The sequence below is a fragment of the Ailuropoda melanoleuca genome, chromosome 10 (genome assembly GCF_002007445.2).
Source record: "Ailuropoda melanoleuca isolate Jingjing chromosome 10, ASM200744v2, whole genome shotgun sequence".
Classification (NCBI taxonomy): domain Eukaryota; kingdom Metazoa; phylum Chordata; class Mammalia; order Carnivora; family Ursidae; genus Ailuropoda; species Ailuropoda melanoleuca.
Window position 1 is genome coordinate 20,959,033 of NC_048227.1, and position 26,560 is coordinate 20,985,592.

At 49.1% G+C, this 26,560-nt stretch overlaps 1 protein-coding gene and 1 long non-coding RNA gene across 2 annotated transcripts in view; one reads left to right on the plus strand and one right to left on the minus strand.

Annotated features, from left to right (window-relative positions):
• Positions 1-19,894, minus strand: part of SCNN1B (sodium channel epithelial 1 subunit beta) — a 53,468-nt gene extending 33,574 nt beyond the window's left edge. The window contains exon 1 of the mRNA XM_034670259.1: positions 19,788-19,894. The gene's annotated coding sequence lies outside the window, so the exon portion shown is untranslated. The remainder of the gene's footprint in view (positions 1-19,787) is intronic.
• On the plus strand, positions 1,128-23,953 carry LOC117804159. The gene is made up of 3 exons (XR_004628462.1): positions 1,128-1,752; positions 2,822-2,925; positions 23,826-23,953. It is a non-coding gene; the product is annotated as an uncharacterized LOC117804159 (long non-coding RNA).
• The last annotated feature ends 2,607 nt before the right edge of the window (positions 23,954-26,560 follow it).

The window sequence follows — 26,560 nt, forward strand, 5'->3', positions numbered from 1 at the left end:
CTGTGTCCCCAAGCAAAATGAAATCGTCTTTCCTGAAGAGACCAATTAGGACATGAACCTTGTGATCTGGGGTGTTGGGAAAGGAGAGGAGACCAGTGGGCCGACATTGTAGGCACTGAACACAGCCCAGGAGAGCTCAGAACGGAGCAGTGACCCTGGATGGAAGCCAGCGTTGGGGGGTGGGCAAAGCGTGTGGGGCAAGGGCCTGCCACCTTCTCCACCCTAACCCTATGCCAGCCTCCATCCTGTCCACCTGCCAGCTCCGAGTGGCCTTGCTGTGCCAGTCTGGCTGGTCTTGGGATGAAAGATGAGTCATGGTGTCAGATAAGCACTTCGAGCTGCTGCTGGTGCAGAACATGGGCCACGCCTTGCAGGGAGCAGAGTCCTTAGAAAACCCGGTCTGGTCTCCAGACCCAAAGCCATCACTGAGGTCCTCCCTGCGCCCCTCACCCCCGTCAGCTCTGTGGAGGCCTAGGGCGCCGGAGACCCCACCGCTCAGAGCTCACACACCATACACCCGTGCCTCTTAGGCACCACACAGAAACCAATCACAGCCTCCAAAAGAAAGAGGCATTTGGGAGGAAATGCTTTGTCCACAGTCATGGTGGTAACAAGGCATCCAGGGCCCCAAGAAGGGCTGCTTACACCTGCTTTCCTCCCCAACCGTCAGTGAACCTGGGATGATTGTACAGGCTGCTGGCTCAGGACATAGGTGCTGGAGCCAAGCTTTGGGTTTGAGTCCAGCTGCACTGTGCAAACTTGGGCAAGCTACATGGCGTGTCTGTGCCTCCCTTTCCTCATCTGAATACTGGGGACAGTATGACACCTACCTCCAAGGGTGCCTAGAACCACGCCTGGTTCACAGCAACTTAAATGCACCAGCTCTTACAAGCTTCTATTCTTTCAAGGGCCCGTGCAAGTGAAAAAAATATGATTGCTTTCCAAATATGGGAAGAAAATGGCAGCCATTAAGTAAATGTATGCCCAGTGACACCAACCACACAAATGGCATTCCACTTTTCATGGTGATATGCAAATGATATGGGAACTCATATTTTTGATGGTGAAAGTTATAAAGGTCACAGAGGAAAATGGCCCCAAGGATGAGGAACCTTGAACTTCAGTACATCCTGAGGGCACAGACCAGACCTGGGGACCTTCTTCCTGGTGACCATCTGTCACCCACTTCCCAAGAGTCCCCTTTAGCAGCTCCAGTCAAGAGCTTAGAGTCAAAAGCCTAGAAACATTCCATTTTTTTAAAGACTCCCACATACACAAATAAGATCGTCATCAATGGTCGGGAGACCCCTGGGACCCCTTCACATGGCAACGTGATAATGCGAAGTCTAAAGAAATCTCCAATACACAGATCCATTTAAAAATCTCACTTCCAAAAGAAACTCTCGACTTATAGTGCGGATGACAAAGCCATCAGAGGCAGTTACCATGAGGTTGCAGGACAGGACTTCCATGTTCCAAAGTGACCAGACCAGACCAGACTAGCTTGTGGGTTTTAGGGACTCGGATGATGTGTCTGTGCTGACTATTTGTTTCCAGTACCTTCCAGGTTCTCGATCCAGCTTACACTGGAGGAATGAAAAAGCTCTGAAAAGCTGTCTCTGAAGACAGAAGGCTTTAGTAACAAAGGCAGGTCAAGAACTGGACCTGAGGAAGGCTGGCTGGCTCTCTGTTCCCAGGAAGAACTCCTCAAAGCACAAGGGCTCAAGCGTCGAGTGCCGCCTTTGTATCTGGGTACCATCTTTCTTAACATTGACTCACTCTTGTTTTTACTTAAACACTTAACTTTAGCTTTGTCCTAAGCCAGAGTGTCCACAAAATCACAGGTCTGATGTCACTAATTATATATGTTTTCTAATACATCTCAACATAAACAATTACTGCGGAGATGAAAGATGTTTGGGGCACACCATCCGAAAACCATCTCCACACGCCACACTGCACAGGGAAGCGGACTCAGCAAGGCTCCTCCTTTGCCTGGAAACTCACCAGATTAGATAAAATACCTCACCATTTGCAACTCAAAGACAGCCCCCCAGCTGTGGTGAAAGGCGGTGTGGGTGTTCTTACAAAACCCGTTCTGTAGGTTGCTCCACTACAAGGTCTCTATCCCAGGAGAAGCTTGACACTTGTCCTGCCATTCCAGCCAGAAGACCATAAAGTCTAAGACAGTAGATGGGGGAGCCCAATGCAGGACTCGATCCCAGGACCTGGGATCCTGGGATCCTGGGATCATGACCTGAGCTGAAGGCAGACCCTTAACCGACTGAGCCACCCCAGACCCTTAACTGACTGAGCCACCCACGCACCCCCTTGAATGGCCTTTTAAAGGAGAAACGAGCATTCATCTGGCCTTTGGCCAATATGCTAAATCTTGGAGGACCTGCGTGATCCTCCTTTGTCATTTCCTTGCTCACCTGGTGACCTGGTGCCACAGGTGGGCTTGAAAGGGGATTACCCTTTGTAATGACAAAACTCTCACTGCCTGGCTTCTCTGTGTGGACACAGATGCCCACAGCAAGGAAACCCAAATGTACAACAGAGCAGAAGGATGGAACAGACTACTGTACAGGCGCGCAATGAAAGGCTAGAGAGCTGTTAAAGATGGTTAATTATGGTAACTATGTGTACAGGAAAAAAAAGTTTGGATAAGATTAACCAAAATGTTTTCAGTGATTATGTTTGCATGGAAGGATCCTGGGTTATTAAAAAAGAATGTTTTTAGTTTAATCTGCTTTGCAATGTTTTTATAATGAACATATATTGCTTGTATAATAAATGAGAACATGATTTTTTTTTGTAGCAACATGGGAAAAGGCTTGTGAGAGAATGTTACTTGATAAAGGCGACATCATAACTACAGATCTTTCTCAACTTACACTGGGGATACGTCTTGATAAGCCCGTGGTAAGTTGAAAATATTCTAAGTCAAAAATTCATTTAATACACTTCAGGGGGCCTGGGTGGTTCAGTGGGTTAAGCATCTGCCTTCGGCTAGGGTCGTGATCTCGGGGTCCTGGGACTGAGCCCCATGTTGGGCTCCATGCTCAGTGGAGAGCCTGCTTCTCCCTCTCCCTCTGCTCGCAACACCCGCTTGTACTCGCTCTCTCTCGTGCTGTTTCTCTCTCTCTCAAATAAATAAATAAATAAAATCTTTAAAAAAATAAAGAAAAAAAAGGTTTAAAAAAATGCATTTCATACGCCTAACCTCCTGAATATCACTGTTTAGCCTAGCCTGCCTTAATGGTACTCGGAACACGGACATGAGCCTACAATTTGGCAAAGTCGTTTAACACAGAGCCTGTTTTATAACAAAGTGTTGAATATCTCGTGTACTTGATCGGATACCATACTGAAATTGAGAAACAGTCTGGTCGTGGGGGTGTAGATGGTTGAAGTGTATTGACTCTTTGCTCTCGGGATGTTGTGGTTGACGGGAAGCTGTGGCTACCGCCCCTGCCCGGCACCACGAGAGAGCATCGCACTGTGGATCACCAGCCCGCCACAAGATCCACATTCAAAATCCCAAGTACGGGTTCTACCGAATGTGTCTCACTTTTGCACCATTGTAAAGGTGAAAAATCAGAAGCCGGACCCTTGTGTACGTGGAAAAATCGATTGTCAGGAAAAGTGGTAATTAGGGCATTGGGAATTAGGGAAGGGTTTTGTTTGTTTGTTTGTTTGTTTTGTTTTGTTTTTTAATGTGGGCTTCCTAGAATGTAGATGGAACTCTAGGGGAGGGGGATTCTGGATTGGTTGGGATCACTGCAGGCTTGCTAGGAAGTTCAGATTGGATGTACACTTGAGCTTGTGTTCTAATATTTGTAACTGTTCTCCAAAATTGTTACTTACAGTTGTTTTTTTTTAATTCAAGAATATTGAATAAACCCCCAAAGGGAGGGCTGTTCTATCCATTAGGAAAATCTGCCCAGGGTCTCTGGCAGCCTGACCCTTTCTTCCGCGATTTCTTCTTTCAGGAAGACCTTTCCTTTCCTCCTGGGGAGGGGGGTGAGCGAAAGATGGGTTTTAGAGGAGGTGGCAGCCTCAGAACCTGCATATCCTGGATGGCTCCTGTCTTCCAAACTCTAGTTGACAGAGTCTTAATGCTATGTTTGCTTTCCTTATTGCTGAGGACTTGGCTACACCAGCCTTTATCCTGTACGATCACAGTTACATGAGAAAACACCTCTCCCACCAGGCCGGCTGCCAGGAGCTGTGTCACCTCGTCCCAAGGGGCGGATGACTTGGGGGTGCCAATGGTGAGGCCACGAGCCCACAGCCCCGCCCCTCCACAGCCAAGCCGGTGGCCACTTGCCCGGGGTGGGTGGTGTGTGTTGACAGCTGTCAGGGAAGAATGTGGTCAGTTTCATGTGCTCCCTACTTCTCTCCCTGCCAAGGCTGGAGGCAACTTGGAGTGGGCAGTCCCCACCCAGCCCTGGAAGGTGCCAGGGGTGCGGGGAGTAGAGGTGGAGGTGGGGGTTCCTTATTCCACTAGGAATAAAATGCAGTGTTCCCAACTATAGTCCCCAAAGTAATGTCAATATGATAATATTTTGAGGCTCACATAGTAGGTCCCGCTCTATAGCTGTTCTCTCTCGTTCCCTTTGGGACACATAAATTATTCTATTATTATCAAAATGGTGGGCTTTGGAGTGAGCCTGCCGTGGACTTAGGTGGTGTCTTGGACACATCCTACCACCTTTCTGAGCCTGTGTTGTCTCATCTGTAAATGGGGCCAGCGGCAGTGTTGCCTTCACTGGGCTTTCTTTTCAGTGGGGATTACAATGAGATTAAAGCTTGTAAAGCCCTTGGTATGGTGTTGACTAAATGTTGGCTATTATGAGGGGAAAGAAAGATGAAAACGTGGGGTTGGCTGCTAAGGTTACATTCCTATTTGCGAGGCTGCTTTAGAAAGGACAGGGGCTGGAAGGGGAGTTTCCCTCGCTTGGTAAATGAATGATTCCGTTTTGGGACCGCACTTCCTGGAGGCTCAGCTGTCTGTGTCCCATTCCTGTCACAAACTGTCAAGGGCTCCAGGTGTCTGTGTAAGGAGGGCTAAACTCTCTGCCGGCTTTGACGATGACTTATGATATGGCCCCAACCTACATGTCTCCTTTTATTCCCCTTGCTTCCCTTTTATTCCCCTCGCTTCTGTTCAGCATGGCGTCATTAAGAGCCTGGGTTCAAATCCCAGCTCTGTCACTTTCTTGCCGTTGGATCCTGTAGCATTGACTTCTCTCTGTGCCCTGACTGTCTCAACTGTAAAACAAGCAGAGACTGGTACCACATCATTGGGTTTGGCGTGCAGATTAAATCATAAATATGAGGGGCGCCTGGATGGCTCGGTTAAGTCTGCCTTTGGCTCAGGTCATGATCCCAGCGTCCAGGGATCAAGCCCCACGCTGGGCTCTCTGCTCAGTGGGGAGCCTTCTTCTCTCTCTGCCTGCCCCCCTCTCTCTGTCAAATAAATAAAATCTCGAAAAAAATTTAAAAAATTAAAAATCTCATTAGTAATTCTAAATATAGATGACATGTTCATGTTGACAATATTGGAATATATGGGCTTGATAAAATATATTACAGAAATTAATTTCACCTGTGTCTTTTTTCTTTTTTAAAAAAGTATGGCTCTCAGAAAATTTTTAAGTTGTTTATGTAGCTCAGATTTTGTGGCTTGTGTTATATTTATACTGGACAGCGCCCACCTGGAACCGTGGCCGCACACAGGAGGCACTTAAATAGGAAATGAATGTAAAAATGAATACAGTTGCTGCCAAATGGGTGCTTTTTTTGTTTGTTTGAGCATAAGCAAGGTTCTGTCTGCCAGGCTGCAGGAAAATGGGAGGGAGACGGTGGCAGAACGGTTTACATAACTAAATGATCAAAACTAACATCTACTATTATGTTGATGATAGCAGCTCCCGTTGGTTGAGCACCTAACGTGTGCCAGGAATGGTCACTGGACTTTACCCAAACTTCTTCTTTAATCCTCAAGTCAGTCCTGCAAGGAATCACAGCATCCTTAGCATGGCCAGCTGCCCCAGGTCGCCAGGCTGGTGAGTGGAGAGCTGGAGTTTGCACAAGGGCTGTCTGAGGCTCTCCAGTGCACCTGCCCTCTGCAGGGGCCACTCTGGGTGCTGTCCTGTCCTATGGGACTTGAAGGCTCTGCGTGGGCCTGACAGCAGGCAGGGGTTTCTGGCTCCTGGAGGCAAAGAGCTCCAGCAGTCAGTGAGTCCCTGTTCTCGAGGGTCCAGGAAGCGAGTGAAATAATTCATAATCTCTCATCTTCTTAAGCTCACCCATCCAGATCTGGCTGCCTGCCCTCTCAAGTTCAAGGACTTCAGGGAACTGGCCCTGGCCTGGGTGGTCATTCTCGTTCAAGGCAGTCGTGGCTGATGGCACTGGGCCCAGCCTGACCAGAGAGAGGGCCCTGCCCATGTCCCTGAAGCAACAGCAGCCACAGCCTGTGGCTAGAGGCCTGGAGCTAAAGGTCTGGGCCCACCCAATACCCCATATCTGGGGCTCCGATCTGCTTGAGCAGGGCTCCCCCTCCCATGGTATCTAATGCAAGACCTCCCTGAAGGCGGCCTTTGTGGTAAGATGTACAGATCAGAACGCCTTGGAATGGGGAAGAGGTTTGCAACACACGGACAGAAAGTTCTCCCGTCTCCAGGTCCCCCACTATGTCTTTAAATAGTGGGTTTGAACTTGAGGAAGCCACTTGGGTCTGGTCAATGAGACAATTGACTAAAGAAGTCAACAAAGACCTTATTCCCTTGGCAACAGCTGAGTGTCAAGGAGTCTGACCTCAGAGGGAACAAACATCCGGCCATCTGGGGGACTTCAGATACCCTCACCCCAGGTGAGAACCAATGGGTCACCACACAGTGCACAGCTGAGAACAATGGCTCCTAGAGTCTGGTCCCAGACCAGGGGCAGCCGAATCACCTGGGAACTGGTTAGAAAGGCAAGTCCTCACGCCCTGCCCCAGACCTCCTGAATCAGAATCTCTGGGTTTGATCAGCCGCCCAGGAGACTCTGGGCCATGCTGAAATCTGAGACTGAAGGCCTTCAGCCTCCTACTCAAAGTACAGTGCCAGGACCCCCGATAAGCATTCTCCAGCAGCTTGTTAGAAATGAACATTCCAGCCCCGCTTGCCGTACCAGATCAGAATCTGCACTTGCCAAGACCCCAGGGCACACATGTGCATGTTAAAATTCGAAATGCGCTGGCCAGAGTTCCCCACTGGTACGCCAAGGAATCTCATGCTCAAATGCTTTCAGGGGCCAAGCAGATGATGCCCCCAAAAATGAAGTCACATCAGATCCAGCTGATTATTGCCATTGGGAAATGTGAGCTCAGGAGGCCCAGATCTTCCCATTTTCCAAGAGCATCTGGAAACCCAGATGCCTAAGTGAAACTGCCTAATTTAAAAATTACTGTGTGGGTCACACAGCCTGAGACTTGTGGTGCGCCGGCGTGCAAACGTGCTCACAGGCCTCCCAGGCATGGCAAAGGGCGCACACACAGTAGGGACTCAAGAAGGGCTGGGACAGAGGTTCTCAAACGTGGCTGCATAACAGAATCACCAGTAGATCTTTGAGACACGCTGACACCTGACTCCCATCCCCAGACTGCCTGATAGGCTTGGTCTGGGGCATGAGCCCAGCGCTCTTAAAAAGCTCCCCAGGTAATGCAATGTGCAGCAAGAGTTAGGGAATGGTCAGGCTGCAGCAGTAAAGGGCCAGACAGTACTATCTCAAGCTCTGCAGGTCTCACCGTCTGTCACACCTACCCCGTGCAGCCACGATAACGCAAAAGCAGCCAGAGGTAAGAGGAAATGGTTGAGCATGGCTGTGTTTCAACACCACTTTATTTATGAATGCTGCATTTTCAATTTCATTTAATTTGCACGTTGATAGAATATTACTTTTCTCTTGATTTTTTTCTTTTTTAAAGATTTAATTTATTTATTTGAGAGAGAGAGCATGCGTGAGCAGGGGGAGGAACGGAGGGAGAGAGACAAGCAGACTCCCTGCTGAGCACGGACCCTAATGTGGGGCGCGATCCCATGACCCCGAGATCATGACCTGAGCCGAAATCAGGAGACAGCCACTTAACCGACTGAGCCACCCAGGTGCCCCTCTCTTGGTTTTTTCAACCACAAAAAAAACCATTCTTAGGTCACGGGCTGCACAGAGACAGATGGTGGGCCGAGCCAGGTCTTGGGGCCATAGTTGGCTGACCCCTGGGCTAGAGGAATGAATGGAGGGCATGAAGGCCGGGAGTGCAGGCCTTCTCCGGCATTTTCCCACACGATCTCCCCGACGACACAATCTCTGCAACCTTAGTAGCACTTGATTATGAAAAGGTGGTGTTGACAAGGCCCAGTCAAGTATTGGCTTGGTCTGGCTCTGGGCCACAGACTTCAGATTGGGCCCCCAATCCTTCATCACCCTGGCAGGATTTCAGGGAGCTGCCTTCCAATGGGCGACTCTGAGCCCCATCCCCCGGCTGGTGCCATCACTGAGTTTTAACATGTAGTGACCAACTTAACTGCATGGCAGGCACCGTGCGGAGAGCTTGGCCCACGTCATCTTGTGTCCTCACAGCAGCTCTGTGCCAGAGAACTAGTACATGCCTATGTATGTTATTAGACACCCGTTTTTTATTTTTTATATATATCTGTTTTTTTAGATGAGGAGACTGAGGCACAGAGAAGTCAGATGATTCACCCGAAGTCACACAGTGAGAGTAGTAGAGCAGAACTGAACCCATGTCCGTCTGACTCCAGAGCCTGCTTTCATAACCACTTTGCTTTACGGGCTCCCAATAATCTATGTTAAGGACAATCAATAACCATCACCATCACCAGTCACCACAATGCCAGACACAATCTTATCAAGGACAAGCCTTAGGCAGCACATGTGGTCTCTCTGTATCTCAAATGGCATCTAGATACCACTCTATCTTCTCTGCCTTGAATTGCAGCCAGACCTGGGGCACCCAAGAGAGATTCTGCACCTGCTCCAGGAAGAAGGAGGCTCAGAGAGCTGCCCCCATACAGCTGTGCAGGTTGTGTACTGCACAACTCTAGGTGGCGTCAATCATAGTGTAGTCTATGTGAATGATACCCATGGAGTTTGGAGCACACAGCCCATATAGCTGTTCACGGCAGCCTTGGAAATGCTCACGGTTGCTTGGCACAGGACTGACCTTGGATGCTCACTATTACTGCAGTCTAGAACTGTATCATCAAAAAGGGATTAGGGCCCAGCAGGATATGCCACCATGGATGGTAGGGGCCAGGCTGGCAGCTTTGGGGAAGGCTTTGGGTCAGAAGCAGGAAGTGGCTGGTTCCTCCTAGGACCTCCTTTCTCCATTCTCCTCCAGTTCTGCCTCCAAGTTGCCCTGAGCTGGCCCTCCACTGCCCGTTCTCACGCTGGGTAGCACCTGCCCCTCACCAGGGCTGCTGGGAACTCCTAACCAAACACTCAAGCTCTCTCCTTACCAGAGTGTTTCCCTATGTTTGCTTTGCTTTTATGATCTGAGCCAGGACCTGTGCCAAGGCTTACCTGCACCAGCTCATGTGACATTCATCACAACCCCATGAGGCAGGAACTGTGATCACCCTCGTTTTACAGACAAGGACTCTGAGGTTCAGAGAGGTTAGATGTCTGGCTCAAAGTCACACAACTAGAAGGTGTCAGAACTAGGAATCAAATTTGGGTCTTTCAGACTTTGGAGCCCAAACTCTTAACCGTCTTTCTAGGAATGGATATGTCATGTCTTCTGGGTCTGTTTCCCATCTGCATATTGGGCCTTGGGTCTGGGAAGCCATGTGGGTGACCATGATGTTGCTGCTGGTGATGATGGGGATGATGATGATGGTAATGAAGGTGATGTTGATGGTCATAAAGGTGTTGAAGGTGATGATGGGGATGATGATGATGGGATGATGCGATGATGGTGGTGATAAAGATGATGGTGATGAAGGTGTTGAAGGTGATGATGGGGATGATGATGATGGGGATGATGGTGATGAAGGTGATGGTGACAGTGATGAAGGTGATAATGGTGGCAGGGATGACGATGAAGGAGGTGATGACAGTGATGACAATGGTGGTGACGGCAATGATATACTTACTGGATAGCGGTACTGTGCAGATTAATTGAGCTAAGTCAGGCCAGACGTGGCTCGCTGTACCTGTCCTATGTCAGCACTCTAGGAGTGCTGGGTCAGCTGAGCTCCCCGTGCCCTGAATCCACAAAGTAGGGTCCACTGCACTGGAGTTTATGAAGTGAGCATCTTCCTCCTCAAATACTAGGTGAAAGGCATGAATCCTTGGCCCCCTTTTTCCAGCTAAGTCTTCATTTCCTGCAAACACCTAAAATCCAGCGTGCTGTTCTGGGCCTTGGGCCCAAGCTTTGGAACTGAGTCATTGGGACATAGGCCCAGCCCCTGGGCAGGAGGAAGCCAGGCCTCCAGGGAAATTTAGAGGCTATAAATTGGGTGCCCAGGAAGGTGAGGGGCTGCTTCCCCAAGAGTCAAAGCCACACGCAAGCTAGGCTCTGGGCGGCCCCTCTCTGCTGGGAGGGATTTGACTCCTTACCCGCAGGGTGACCCAGGGTAGTTCCTGGGAAGCAAACAGCTGAAACCTTACACTTGGCTGCAGGTGAGCCAAGGGCTTCAAGAACCAAGTCATGGAGTAAAAATTTCCACTCCTCCTCCGCACCCACTTCTCAAATAACACCTGGAAGCCCAGGAGAGGCAGGATAGGGAAAGCGGAGTGGGCTCTGTGGTCAGATCGTTTGCTTCGGTTTGAATCCCAGCCCCACCATTTGCTAGTTCTGTGTGACCTTGGGCAAGTTACTTAACCTCTCTGAGCCCATTTTCTTATCTGCAAAATGCAAACAACAATACATCCTATTTCACTGGATTGTGGCAAAGATAGAATGAGATCATGCAGTGAGAGAGCTGGTGTCTCCAGGGGTCAAATGGGAAGATGTGTACCTACCCTTTATGGCTGCTCAAAGAATTCTGTGAAATAATGCATGAGCCTGGCATGGAATGTACACATGTTGGAAGAGAAACTGAAGCCAGTTCATCCCCGTGTGTAAGGCAAGCAAAGCAACACGGTTCCTGGATGGAGTGGCAACACCTCGAGGGAACAGCAAGCTCTGGGGAGCTGTCTGAGTTTGGGGAGCAGTCTTTCGGCTGGGGTGTTCAGCCAACTAGATCATAAGATCGACAAGAAGTCAGCCCCACCCGTCAGGCCAATGGTGGGCCCCAGTGGGAGTTTGGGAGTCGGCACGAGGATGGAGAGGGAGTCTCAGAGGAGGGTCCTGGGAGCTGGGAGATGTAGCTTGCTTAGCACTGTAGGTCCAATGCCTGGCCCGCCGCGGCAGTGGCAAAGCAGTAAAGAAAACAGACAAAGCCTTGCACTCTAGGAGTTTAAATCCCTGTGGGTGAATGTAGTAGCATTCAGGAAACACTCCCTAAATGCTGGGAGATGTTGTCCTCCCACTGCCCCCCAACCACCACGCTACTCCTCCAGGTTCTGCCCTCTGTATGTGTGTCGGGGGGAGACCTGCTCACCGGGCCCAGCATCCCGTGGCCAGGCTGCCACCCATGTCATCTAGCATCAGAGGCGTCAGACCAGCTTGTGTTCCAACAGCCTGCGAGTTGCAACCAACCAGTCTGCTCTCCACTTGAACATCACCCCTCCCTGGACACACACAGCCAGGCCCAGATTCTGATCTTTCAACTTTCCCTGAGTTCTCCAGGTGAAGGTACTCCTCCAGGCCTCTCAGGGCCGGCCTCTCCTCCCACAGCCCCACCCTCCTCCATTCTCGAAGCCCCGCAGAACAGTGCAGCCTTTCTGGAGTTCACTGGAGCAGTGAGAAGGGTGAGGCCGGTGACGGGGGCAGGGGGGGGACCCGAAGGCCCTGAGCTAAGGTGCTGTGCACTTAGCTTACAGAGAGCCCTCACGGGAGCTGCTACTGTCCCCAGTCCACAGGCCAGTACTGGGGCTCAGGGGCTAAGTATTAAGCTCAAGGTCACACACAGCCCAGCTCCAACGCCAAACTGTCTGACTTCCAAACTCAACCCTTAAATAAACTGCCTCTCGAGGACTCTGGGTAAACCTCAGTGGTCATGCTTCGAGGACCTTTGAGGACAGGAACTGTCTCCCCAAACAGCCTGGCATAAACCAGGACTCCTCTGGCCCAGTACATGGCCCCTCCTTCCATTAGGGAGCACCTCCCATGTGCCAAGCTCCCCCATGCCCCATCTCTAAAGCCTTTAAAGGCAGCCTTTGGGTCCACAGACACAGACCCCAAAGGTTCTTTGTGGTCTCTCTCACCAAACTAAAGAAAGCCCCCATCCAGCTCCTCAGTGCGGCACAGACCGTGGAGGAAGGACAAAGGTGATCCTGCCTGGGGTGGGGAGTGGTGCCTTTCAACCCGGAAAATCAACAAATTCCACACGGAGACAGAGGTGAGAGACCCACAGTGGAATTTCAGGAATCAGCCTGCAGAGGGCGGGGGAGCTGGTCTGGGGAGGTTGTCTTGTAGCCCCAATGTCCGCAGAGCCAGATGGTGCAGGAGGGTGCACCAGACTTCCCTGATCTTAGTCTTCCTTCCAGACCTGGGCTCAGGAATGAGCTCCCTGGCACATCAGGAGGAAGCAAGGCTGCCTGGGTTGTTCCAGAAGTCTGCAAGGAAAGGGCTTTGTTTGTTGTAGGGGCACCAGAGGCCCCCGACTCCCCAGGCCCCACAATCCTTATCATCTCCAGTTTCCAGTTGAGAAAACTGAAGCACAGAGAGGTTAAGTAACTTGCCTGAGATCACACAGTGGAGAAGCACAGAGCTGGGATTCTGCTCTCTGGAGGTTAGCAGGCCCAGGCTAAGAATCACTGCATCTTTTGTGTATTCCCACCAGCTAAGAAGATTTCTTCTGCATTTATATTTTGTAATTTACCTTATGGAAACACAGAATTTTTTAGCTTTGCAAATACAAAGCGAAATTAAAATATGGATGATGCTTTTACACACTCCTTAGACACTATCCCCATCTGAACCTGCTGGTCTTGATATTTGGTCCAGTGGCTGATTCTAGCCTCCCTATTCTCCCCATCCTGACCTCCTATGATAGTCCCTGAGATGAAGAACAAGCACTTTGTGTGGACAAAGTCATTTAATCCTTGCAGGATTCCTGTGAACCATGACTCTTGGACAGCCCCATTTGCAGGTGGGAAAACTGGGGCTCAGAGAAGTACACACACTTGATTATTCACAGCTCAGAAGTGGTGGAACCAAGGACTAGAACCCAAGCAATCTGATATCAAAGCCCTGACTTTTTTTTTTTTTTTTTTGAGTCATCTATAAATTTTTCTATTGGGGCAAACTACACAACATAAAATTTGCCATTTTAATCATTTTCTCTTAAGTTTTTATTTATTTAAGTAATCTCTACACCCAACGTGGGGCTTGAACTCAAGACCCCGAGATCAAGAGTCACACACTCTTCTGACTGAGCCAGCCAGGTGCCCCTGCCATTTTAATCACTTTTAAGTGTACATTTCAGAGGCATTAAGTAGGTTGCTGTCAGGCAACCGTCACCACTATCCATCTCCAGAACTTTTGCACCATCCCAGACCCAATGAAACTGTGTCCCCATGGAACACTAGAGCCCACTCCCCGTGCCTCTCAGCCCCTGGTAACCTCTATTCTAATCTGTCTCCAAATACTTAGAATTTGCCTCTTCTACGTGCAATCATACAATACTTGCTCTTTCGTGATCAAAGGCCCTACTTTTAAAAACAGTAATTCATTTTTTATTTGGAAACATACAGAATTTGGCGAGTGGTCAAAAAGGGAGTTCACCTTCTCTCTAAAGTTATGCTTGTTTTAAGTAAGGATGAAGAAGACGTGTGGCTGGAGTTTATCGCTCTAATATAATGGAAGTTTGGGGGGGAAACTAAAGAGTACCAAACGTATGCAATGAAAAGTTACGCCTTGCTTCCCTCCCCAAAGTCTACCACTATCACAGGCTTCCCAAGTGTCCCCAGGGTTTATTGCGCATATACAAATATCTACATATATATGCTTATCTTGTCCTTTTGTAAAGGGACTCTATGTACAGAGATGGTAGAATACTATAGACTGTTCCATACCCTGCATTTTCCTTTTCACAATATATCTGGGAGATGATTCCACATCCATTCATAAAGAGCTACTGCTTTCTTCTGAATGGCTACATCATATTCTCTTTCTTGTGTGGCTGTTCCCACTGATGGGTGTTTACTTTGCAATTGTTTCCTCACAATCTTTGTTCTAACATGCTGTGTCCAACGCAAAGATATCCACTGGGTAAATTCCTGCAGATGAAATTGCAGAGCCCTGGGGTATGGGCCTATTCAATATAGACAGTTTTCCTAACTCCCCCCACCGAGGGTGCCCCAATTTGTGCTCCCACCAACAAAACTGAAGCGTGCTGGTTACCACCACCCCCATTTCCAACACCGAGTATTACCCAGGGATCTGGCAGGTGGAAAACAGAATCAGGGTGGTTTGGCTCTGCAATTCTTTTTTTTTTTTTTGAACACTGGTTGAGCATCTTTTCGTCCGTTTGAATTTATGCTTCTTTTTATGTACTTCTTTTTATGTGAACAGCCAAATCATATCCTTTACTCTTTTCTTTTTTTCATTTTCGGATGGGGTGCTTGGTCTTTGATTTGCAAGAGCTCTTTATCCAGGAAATTAACTCTTTGCCATAGAAGTGACAGATTTTTTTTTTACTAATTTGATATGTGGGCTTATGGGTGCTTTTGGTTTGCGTCATACAGGAAATACTAATTTTTAAGTAGGCAGACCTAGCAACTTCGATCTTTAAGGCAAGACCACGCTTTCACCCCTTAGGCTATACTGCCTCCCACTTTTTTTTTAAATAGCTTATTTATTTGAGAGAGAGAGAGATGTATGAGTAGGGGGAGAGGCAGAGGGAAAGGGAGAAGAAGACTCCCCACTGAGCAGGGAGCCTGACATGGGGCTTGGTCCCAGGACCCTGAGAGCATGACCTGAGGTGAAGGCAGACGCTTAACCGACAGAGCCACCCAGGTGCGCCAGTACTGCCTCCCACTCTTGATCAGGGCTTCGAAAAGGACACATGGAGGGGGCCTACTTCTTTACTGGAGGTCCTCTGCAGTGTATTACTGTCCCCAGCCTGGACTTACTTCCTTGTCACTTGACCTGGGACCTCCTTAATGGTTCTTTCTGCTCTTTCTTGAGATCATTCCCCATTGCTCAGGACCTCAGGACTCTTGGCTGGACGTATGTTCTCATGGGGGCCCAGGCGGAAGGGATGGCCCACCAAGGCCCCCAGGCACAGAAGGGTGTCTAATAACAGGCTTTTTATGGGGAGGGGGTGGGTCCTCAGCTGCCTGGGATATCCTTCACTTTCAGTTCCTCTGAAAGTCAAATCTTGCCCCAGACCCTCAAGGTGGGCAGACTAGAGGCTGCAAGACAAGGAAAGAGAGGAAGTTCCAAAGAATAAAAACCCTGGAAACTCCACTAGGCCCCTCAGGAACTGGCTGGCGTGCAGGGGGACACGCTTCTGTCTTAGGACACATCCGGCAGCTTTGGCCTTTCCAGCGGAGAAAATGTTCACCGTCTAGCGGGAGGTGGATGCATCTGGCCGAAGGGTGTCATTTGAAGTTTTTCTCTAGGCCAGTGCTCCTGAATGTGTTCAGCACACATAGAACCACTTGCAGAGCTTGTACAAACACAGGGCCCCAGCCCCAGTCTCTGGTTCGGTAGGTCGAGGGTGGGTCTGAGAATCTGTGCTTCTCACCAGCTCCCGCTGATGCCGATGCCCATGTCTGTGGTCCACGGACCACACTTTGAGATTCGCTGGCCCAGGTCATTCATTCGCTCCCCGGGCTCCCCCATCTGGTATGAGTGAGGCCGAGAGGTCTGGAGAAACACAGGCTCTGTTCCAATGAAAATAACAGAGCAACTGCTCTCTGCCAGGTCACGCGCTGAGGTCTGTGCATTAATTTTCTCATCTAATCCTCGCAACAAACCCGTGCAGTAGGTTTGGGTAGGACTAGCTCCACTTTACGAGGAGAAGCCAGGCTCAGAGAGGGTGCACGGGCTTTAGGATCAGACGGATCTGGGGTCTGACCCCCGCTCTGCCACTGACCCACACTCTCTGAGTGCTCACCCTCCCTGAGCCTCTGACTCACCAGTAAATGGGGATCACAGACCTGGTTCCTGGGCACATTGTGAGGCCCTCAGGGGTGGTGATTATAAGAGCACCTGCACATAATAGGTATGCAAAAAATGTTCATCCCTTTTCCTGCCATAAGCCTCACCGTGATCTCAAGGTCCTCTTCTGTCCCCTCTGAAGGGCAAAGCCTTCTTCACTCTACGGCTCCAGAGAAACTCCTATCTATCCTTCCAAACCCACCTTAGAATCCCCTCGTCTTTGTATCTTTCCCTGAAAACCTGTCCTCTTCCTGTCTTTGGGAAGAAAAAATATCTAGGATGGCAGCATCTTATTTGCAAAAGGGGCTCAAGGCATTCCTTTCCTTTCTTTCTTCCTCCCTCGCTTTTGTTTCCACAGCATCTATTTGGATCAGGTACACTTTGGAGTACAAATCATGCTCTCACGGGGACCAGGCAGCTAACATCACCATTATCAGCACGAGCACCAGCATCCTCAACGCTGCGGACCACACACCACAACACTGTTTTAAGAGGCTTAGGTTGTTGACTCATTTAATGCCTAAAATAACCTTTTGAGGCCAGTGCCTGTCCTTTTGAGGAAAGGTAGTCACAAAAAATGCTAAATAATTTCCCCGAGACCACACCACGGATCCGTGGCAGAGCTGAGATATAGAAGCCGGCTGTGAGTCTAGGTTATTAAGTTTCGTGGCATCCTGTTCTTTACAAATGAGGATGGGCCAGGTGGGGACTGTGGGGAGGGTGCCCATCCCATCGAAGAGGGCAGCCGAATGTTGGGCCCAGAGTTGTCTGCTTTTCTGATTTCTCAAGAGGATCCAGAGATACGGAGTTTTATGTGGCATCTCCCACTTTTTAAAATTTGATAGTAACCTAAAATGTAAAACAGAGAGCGGGCCTCTGCAACTTCTGCTGTCTCTGATATCTCGAAGGTGGGGACCTTGACTCACTTCAGGGATGCACCCTTGCTCCGGGCCAGGAGCACAGTTCACCTGTTGCAGATGCCCTAATGCTTCTGGATGCCTCTGAGCTGAGCTTGGCGCTCAACACCCAGGAATCTCATCCTCCAGCCCACTCAGCTCTCAGGATCATCAGCTTGGACTTGGGGTGTGCACAAGGTATGACGGACCCAGTGGTGACTCGGAGTGTCACCTCCACCCAGGGACCATCTCCGGGTCTCCCCTGTCCAGGACGAAACTTCCTGCTTACTGAGGGCTGATGATGCTCTGAGTGAGTGTTTTGTTTCATCATCCCATTGATGCCTTCCACAGTTTTGGGTGGTTGCCACTGTCCTCATCCCCCTGGCGCAGATGAGAAAGCTGTGGCTCACACAGGGCGAGGGAACTGCCCCAGCTAGGAAGCGGTGGACCTGGGATGGTAATGCCAGCACCACCTGATTCCAGCCTCTCCCCAGCTGGCTGTTTTCAGGCTTTCCACCAAAGTGTTGATGGTCTTGGCACGTGTTCCAGCACAGGCACACGCTCATCCCCCAGACGGGACCTGGAAGGTGTGTGGGACACAAATAGGACCCAGGACACTCCCGTCTGCCAGCCACGTTTCCTAATTACCCTGGCTCCTACTAGAAGGGGAGGGTGGCACTGGGGGCATCCAGAGAGGATCCCTGGAGGCTGTCCCTTTTGGGAACTCTGCCCACCAGAGCCTGGACAGGCAGAGCTTGTGGTGTGGCTCAGCAGAGACGGCAGGTAGAGGGGGTGCCGTGTTTGTCCTTGCCCGCAGACAGAAGTGTGCATATGTGCACCTGTGCATGTGTGTGCTTGTGTGTGTGGTACACACACGTGTGAACATGTGCGCGTGTATATGTGTGGACCTGTATGAAAGCACGTACACATGTGCATGCACGTACACGATGTGTGTGTGCACGTGTGCATCCGTGCATGTGTGCAATGGAGAAGAGAGGACATTGTCCCACAAATTCAGATCCTGTGAAGTTAGTTTAGGACAAAGGACAAAAATCTTACTTAACCCAGAGATGTCAATTTACAGAAAAAGCTGAAATAAAAAGCAGCCCCCCCCCAGGGGGGGAATCTGGGTGGTGCAGTCAGTTAAGCATCAGGCTCTTGCTTTTGGCTGGGAGTGGAATCAGGCCCCCACTCCTGGACTTCAGCTCAGTGCTGAGTCTGCTGAAGTTTCTCCCTCTGCACCTCCCTCTCCTGTGGGGTGGGGCTGTCTCCCCACTCTCTCTCTCTCTAAATAATAAATCTTAAAAAACAGCCCCTGAATTTTTATGACCAAGTTAGATTTATATGCACAACATGGATAACAAAGAAATGAGAGCCAGAGACTGGGGGTGCGGGTGCAGAGGGGGCAGTTAAGTTGCAGAATATGGATGGATTATACCATTTCTGTTAAATATCTGCCCACAACGTCACTATGCATTTTACATATTTTCTGTGGGTCTGCATATATGTGACTGCATAGGTGTGGGAAAGGTCTAGAAGGAACATCCCAAGTTATGAAGGTGGTTACCTTCGGTGAGCAGGGAGGGCAGGGGTTGGAAGGTTATATATAGCCAAAGGAGGGGGGGTGGATGGATCCCTGTGTCCTCCTGGAATCACAGTTCTGTGGGTAGGTAGGTTGAGTCACTGGTGGATGCCAGGTGGGGGCCACAGGGATGCTTAGGCCTCAGGGAACATTTCTACAAGTCCCCCAGTAGACTCTTGGAGGGCTCTGCTGTCAGAGACAAACGTGAGCATTGGCTGTCCTGACCTGGCTCCCTGGTGGGGATGAGGTGAGGGAGCTGTTGTGCCTCTCATGGATGGGAGAAGCTCTGCTGCTTCCTGCCTAAACTTGTCCGTGCCTCAGTTTCTCCCTCCACACTGCGGTGGGGAGGGCCTGCTCCGTGCCACTGCACACACTCACTGTTCCCAACTGTCCCCTGCCGGTGGGTCACGCTTCCAGGCCAGAGCCCCTCTGAGGGAGAGGCAGCAGGGCGCTGGGATCTGGCCTCCTCCCCAGCAGGGGGCCACTGGGGGGGGGACAACCCACCCCTGGGGTCCCCACTGGTGGCTGACAGGAGAGGCCAGGACGCAGGCTCTGGGTTCAGACTTCTGGGCTCGTAATTGTCACCCGGACGCAGCCAAGCTCCTCCCCCCTTCAGTTTCCCCGTCTGTGAAATGGGAGCACAGCGGACGCCCACCGCCCCGGGATGCTGTGTGGCTCAAGTCGGGCCGTTCTGCTCGGCGACACCGGGTCAGAGTTGGCACTTTCGGGGTTCGCCGGTGTCACCCTCCCGGACGACAGCTCACCCCGCCCCTCCGCGCTCAGGACACCGCGGCCCTCTCCACCGCCGCGACGCTCCCGGGACTCGCCCCCCCCCCGCCTCCGGCTCCGGGGGCTTTTGTCACCCCGCCGTCCTCCCCTTGCACGCCGAGGCCGGGTCCCCACGGAGCCGCCGCCAGCGCCCAGGCGCCCCCGCGAGGGAAACTGAGGCGCGGCCGAAGGAGCGCGGGGGAAGGCACCACGGCAGGGCGGCCCCTGTGCTCGCCCGGGGTCGCTGTCATACCTGTTTCCCGCGGTGGCTCCGGACGGCGACGGCGGCGGCTGCTGGGTGGCTGTGGCGCTGGGGCTGGGAGCGCGCGCGGCCACGGGGACTGGGAGGGAGCAGGCCGAGGGGGCGGGAAGCCCGGGAGCGCCCGCAGGCGGAGCTTGGTGGCGCCGACCGCGGGCCAAGGCACCGGCGCCGTCCAGGGACCCGGCCCCCCAGCTCCGGTCCTGCACACCCACTCGTACTCACGTGCCACACCCACGTACCCGCAGCACCCTGCACCCCATGTTCCCCCTCCGTACGTCCGGACCCCCAAGGCACCCACATATACCACAATATGTGCAGGTGGACCCCCACCCCGGCGTGTCCCCCACACAGACCACTGTCCTTGCCCTGTCCCGGTGCACATCACATGCCGCATACACTCTAACCACTCGGTCCTATCCTGCGATGTGCCTAGACACAACACACGCGTGCAAATTGCACGCCTGTCACTTCCACACCCCCCTCCCAGGCAGATTGCCCAGGTGGGGATTTTAGGCCGTTTGCTGGGATAGGCTTCTGCAGTTGATTTCCCCGAACTGTTCCTGAACCTCAGCTGACCTATGAGATGGAATTAGCTCGCCTCTTTTTTTCCCACTGACCTTCTTCTTCTCTCTGACTCAGCTGCTCCCTCCAAGGTCACTCTTAGATCCCAGTCATTCCCTGAAGGCCCCACCTCTGCGTTAGACATTCTAACTGCCTACCAAGCCGGTGGGGCCTCGGGGCTTCCTCCCTTGACTCCCACTACACCCCTGAGTTAGCCTTTGCTCACTGCCAGGCCCTCCCCTTTCCTCCAGTCCTCACGTCTTCTCCTCCTCTCTTCTCTTTAACAGGTCAAGGTTCCAAGGCTGATCCTCTCAGCCACTTTCTTAGCGATATCCTTAACGCGTGGTTTTTCATTTCACACACCCATTGCAAACTCCAAAAATCAGCCTTCTCCATCCCACCATTGAGAGAGACTGGATTCCTTCTCTCTCGCTGTAACAAATGACGACAAACGTATCAGCTTAATACACACAAATTATCTTACAGTTCTGAAGGTCAGAGATCCAACACCCCTAAAATCAAGAACTGGGAAGACTGTGTTCCTTCTAGAGGCTCTAGGGGAGAATCTATTTCCTTGCCTTTTCTAGCTTGTAAATACTGCCTGCATTCCTTAGCCTGTGGCCACTTCCTCTATTTTAAGAACCAGCAATATGGGGCTGCCTCCTTCTCCCATACCATCTGTCTAGTTCCCTCCCTCCCTCCCTCCCTCCCTTCTTTCTTTCTTTCTTTCTTTCTTTCTTTCTTTCTTTCTTTCTTTCTTTTTCTTTCTTCTTTCTTTCTGATTTTGTTTATTTACTTGAGAGAGAGAGGACAGAGGGAGAGTGAGAGGGAGAAGCAGTCTCCTGCTAAGTGAAGAGCTCTATCCCAGGACCCTGAGATCATGACCTGAGCTGAAGGCAGATACTTAACCAACTGAGCCATCCAGGCGCCCCTAGTTCTCCCCTTTCTGCATCCCTCTTCCATTTCTAGAGACCCTTGTGATTGCATTTGGCCTCCCTGAATAACATGGGACAATTTCTCCATTTCTAGGCCAGCTGATTGCCAAACTTAATTCAATCTGCAATCTTACTTCCCCTTTGCCATGTAATTTAACAGATTTACAAGTTCTGGGAATGAGGACATAGGCATCTTTGGGAGAGCTTTGTTCTGTCTATCAGAGAGACCGAGCTTTCTAGAGGCTGAGCCCTGCTGAAGAAATTGTCAACCAAGAAGATTTTTGACACTGTAAATCTGTGAACCTGTATAAGTAGAAAGAAGTATATCATTGCCATTATTTGTAGTAGAGAAAAAATAAAATAAAATGTGGCATGTTCATTCGATGGATTACTATACAGCACTTAACAAGGACATAGTCTCTCTATGTATATGGATGTTCATAGACTTCAAAATCGGGAGTGGAAAAAAGCAAGAAAACTGGACTAGTAGAGAGTAAACACTTTCATAGTGTTAATTCTGTGCCAGGTGTGGTTCCAGGCACTTCTATGAAAACTCGCAAGAACCTCATGGGGTAGGTACCCGTATCATCCCTGTTTTACAGACGAGGAAACTGGTACAGACAGGTACAGTAAGTGCTCGAGGTCACATGAGTAGGAAGCATCTGAGTTGAACCCAGATAGTCTTAACCCAGAGCCTGCGCACTTAGCTGCAACAGATTAATGTGTACAGTCTGAGTTATTTCAAGTAAATTTTAAAAAATACCATAAGGAATTTATAACTGTATATACTGGAAGAAAACCACTGGAATTCATGATAGTGGTTCCCTTAGAGTTCAGAAATGGGATACGGAAAAAAGGAATTCTAACTTGAGCTGGGAAGTTTAATTAATTTTTTTTTAAAGACTGAAAGCAAATAGTACAAAATGTTAACTTTTAATTATGGGTGGTGAGACCCTGGGTGATTGGCTCATTATTCTTTGTACTTTGCTGTATTAAAAAAGTTGGTCTCTCTAACAAATACTGTGGTCTCTGAACTCGGTGCTCTCTCCACAGTTGTATGTGTTTTCTTATTCTGCTGATTGTTTCCACTTCGTTTCATGCATGTTTTTCTGTAAATTATCCTCATATAGGAATTTTCAAAGATTTCGGTCTCAGGAATCCTTTACACTTTTAAAAATTATTGAAGACCCCAGAGAGTTTTTGCTCACAAAGTTTACATCTATTGATATTTACCCCATTAGAAATTAAAACAGATACTTAAAAAATATTTTAATCATTGAAATATAAAAATAATAAACCCACTACATGTGAACATAATTAAAACACCTTTATGAAAAATATTGTCCATAACAAAAAATATTAGTGGGAAGAATGGCATCGGTTAACAGTTTTGCAAATCTCTTTTAATATCTGGATTAATAGAGGACAGCTGGATTCTAGTTTGTTATGTTGCACTATGTGTTTTAGTTGAAATAAATGAAGGAAATACAGTTTCACATAATTTTACCCACCAATGCTTTTGTCAAACAGCTTTTTGTCCATTCAAATGTCAACATGGAGAAAAAGGCAAATAACACCTTAGCATTATGATGAAAATAATTTCAACCTCACGTTTCTCTTGACAGGGTCTTTGCCCCAAACCTATAAGTCAGTGGACCACACTTTGAAAACCATTGCCCTAATATATTCAATTGTGACCATATGAAATTGTTAATGTTTGACGATCTTTGACCTACAAAATGGCAATTTCATATGGTTCAACCCAATCCAGGTCATTTGGGAGGGTTTTTCTTTTGGTTCACACCCTGGGTTTTCCTGGCCAGTTTTCTCGTGTTGGACATTATTGGGGTGTGTCTTCTCCAGGACTGTATTGCTGTGGGCAGCTTTGTACAGATGACATGTCTTCGTTTGAGTCATGATGTCCAGTGTGGGAGGAGCTGGTATTGGGGGTGTCTAAGAACTATGGACTGGTTGATGTTAGGCTAACCAATTGTAAGATATGTATTATAAGCAATTGTGGACAAAGAGAGTTATGTTCTCTCAGAGTTGGCTTGAGTTTGTGAAGACTGAACTTGCTTCTTTCCCTTGCTTGATTGGAGCTCTGGTCTTAAGGATGTCAGAGAATGTCTACATGGGCTTTTGCCAGGTGTTCAGAACTATGGATCACTTGGCCAAATTAAAACACACACACACACACACACACGCAACTTTTTTCTAGTCGAAGACCTGTGGGCTGAATTATGGCACAGTTAGATGAATTCATGTCTGGATGGATTCATCACTGGTTTGGGAGGTCTCTAAGTACCACCCTCCCCATTATATAAAATATTTATATACTATTGTAGAAGAACAGCCTTTCTGCTTTCTTTAATCAGGTTAACGCACTTCTAGGAGATGATAAGATAGGAAAGGGGATCCAAGATCAGTCAAGCCAGCCCTGGTGATCAATGGGGTGTTAGATGTTGTGCTTTATAACCACTATTGAAACAATACTTTGCATAAAAAATAAGGTAATTTTTTTTTTTCTTTTCAGAAGGAGCGAGGCACTGATCATCCACGCGTTCTACTTCAGGCAGCTGCACCTAATTTCACTCCAGGGTCATCACCCCTTCCTTATCCCTAGTCTGTATTTTGAGATATTTCGAGATGTTCATTTCATTCATCACCACCCCGTTGGGGATTGATATAACCCCAGCCCAGTGATCAGCACATTATATTCCTCTTGGGATGTTGATTGATTGATGGGAGGAAACATGACCCAAGTCAGATTAACCATAGCCAATGAAAATCTATACAGGGACTTTTCCTTTGGAGGACCACTGGCTTCTGAGTTGTTCAGATGTGGGGCTGCTGCTGTGAAGAGGCTGAATAAGAATGAATCCCAGCTGGAAAGATGACAGGTCATCTAGGTCCATCATGTGACCCACATCAAGTTTCATCTTGTGACCCACATCAAACATAACCTGAAGCTAGCCCTACCCTTGGACATTGCACGTGCCTGAAGCTATAGATTTCCCTTTTTTTCTCAAGCCGTCTTGGGTTGGGGTTTCTGTTACTTGCAACCAAAGACTGCTGATTCTGGTGAAAATGTTTTCCAAACTACAAAAGGTACCAGGAGGGACAGTTAATACATCTTTTCTTACCGAATCCTGACAGTCTGGAATGTCCAGCCCCAAACTAAGAAGCTAAGCTAAGACAAGCACAGATGTAAAGTCCTACAGTTGGGCTCAAACAGACAAGCACCATATTTAAGTACAGAACACCAAGTGGCAGCTTGGGACTTGTATCACCCTCTGAGACAGAGAGCTTCTAAGAGGTGCAGCGCCACCTGCAGGTCTGGAGGCCCTGAGCACGGGAGCTCTGGCTTGGTTGGCATAATCTTTATCAGAGGCCATGGATCAAAGGTGAGTCTCTGGATCTCCAGGCTCATTCCCACAGGCCATAGCATGCTTTGGTGCTCCCCTGCCTCTGACCACAACACACAGCTGACACCATGCTGTCCTTTTTGTTGTTCCTCTATCTCTCCCCAATATTCCCCCAGGCCCTCTGTCCCCCCACCCCAATTACTGTAACTAGCATTATTGAACTGTGGTACGACCTGCCAGGCATATGTAGGCTAAGTTTCCTTCATCCTCCCAAACCATCTTATGAGATAGGTTCTATTTTCGTTCCCATTTTACAGATAAAGAAACAGATTTGCAGATGTTGAGGAATTTGTCCAAACTGTGGAAAAACCAGGCCTCTCTGCAACCAAAGTGCATGTTCTCATACCTTTTGCTAAACTGCGGAGTTGTGAACTGGTAGTCCTAGACTGGGGTGTGTGGGGAATGGGGGAGATCCAGTTTTCAAACATGTTTTGTCAGACCACATGGCGTTAAAACAATTTTGAGCCAATGTTTAAAAGTCAGGAAATAGCACATAAAAATCAACTTCCTGATCTCAGGAAAATAAGCAATCAGGAGGACTGGTGGCACAGGTCTTCCATTGCTGCTTGGCCTGGGCCGCCGGCAGCTGCATGGCAGTCGAATGGGCCCTGGTTCCCCGTGGAACCACTCCCATGGTGCCCAGTGTTGGCACAGCCAGCCTGCCCACTTGTCTCTGCCCTGTGGGCGTATGAGTGTGGCTGTCCCTGCTTGGCCTCACCCTCCATCCAGCCTCAAAAGCCTCTTGTCCCTGCCAAGCCTGGCAGTTTTCATTTAGTTCCCAGAAATCTAACCACAGAGAACAGATCCCACGGGGCACAGCCAGACTGGCGCTCAGGGCTCACCTGGTCGCTTGGAGCACATACTTTTCCATTTTTCTCTCTGTACTGGCCCAGAGAAAAAATTTAATCAGCTCCCGGGAGGCCTTGACCTAAGGAAGAAGATCTGGGAACAAACTTCACAACTTGGCCATTGAGGTTTTCAGTTGCATCCGGGAATCCTGAGAAAGGTCAGGTTGTTTGGACACTTGAAAACACTCTAATTCTCTTACATGCTAGTGAGGGAAGACAGACAATAAATAAGATAAAGTTGTTTTTTTTCTACATGGTAATAACTGCTCTGGAGAGAAAAATGCAGGCCAAAGGAGAGTGGATGGAAGTTGAATTTTATTTTATTTTATTATTTATTTATTTTTTTTTAAGATTTTATTTATTTATTCTACAGAGATAGAGACAGCCAGCGAGAGAGGGAACANTCTCTTACATGCTAGTGAGGGAAGACAGACAATAAATAAGATAAAGTTGTTTTTTTTCTACGTGGTAATAACTGCTCTGGAGAGAAAAATGCAGGCCAAAGGAGAGTGGATGGAAGTTGAATTTTAAATAGGATGGTCAGCCTACAGGAAGAGAGGGAGCTAACCCTGCAGCTATTTGGGAGAATGTACCAGGCANTGCTGTGCCACCCAGGCGCCCCTGGAAGTTGAATTTTAAATAGGATGGTCAGCCTACAGGAAGAGAGGGAGCTAACCCTGCAGCTATTTGGGAGAATGTACCAGGCAGAAGGAACAGCAAGTGCAATGGCCCTGAGGCAGAGAAAAAGCCTGATGTGTCTGAGGAGCAGTAAGGAGGTCAGTCTGGAGTGGAAGTGAACTAGGAGAAGAGGGGCTTTGAGGAAGCTAGGAGGGGGGACAAAACATGGAGGAGGGCCAGTGTAGGGACTTCAGTCTTGAATCATTGAGGTGGAAGGCCTTTGGAGGGCTTGGGGTGATGTAACTTAAATGAAAAATTTTTAATGTATTTTTTTCACTGTGATAAAATATGTATACATGAAATTTGCCACTTTAAGC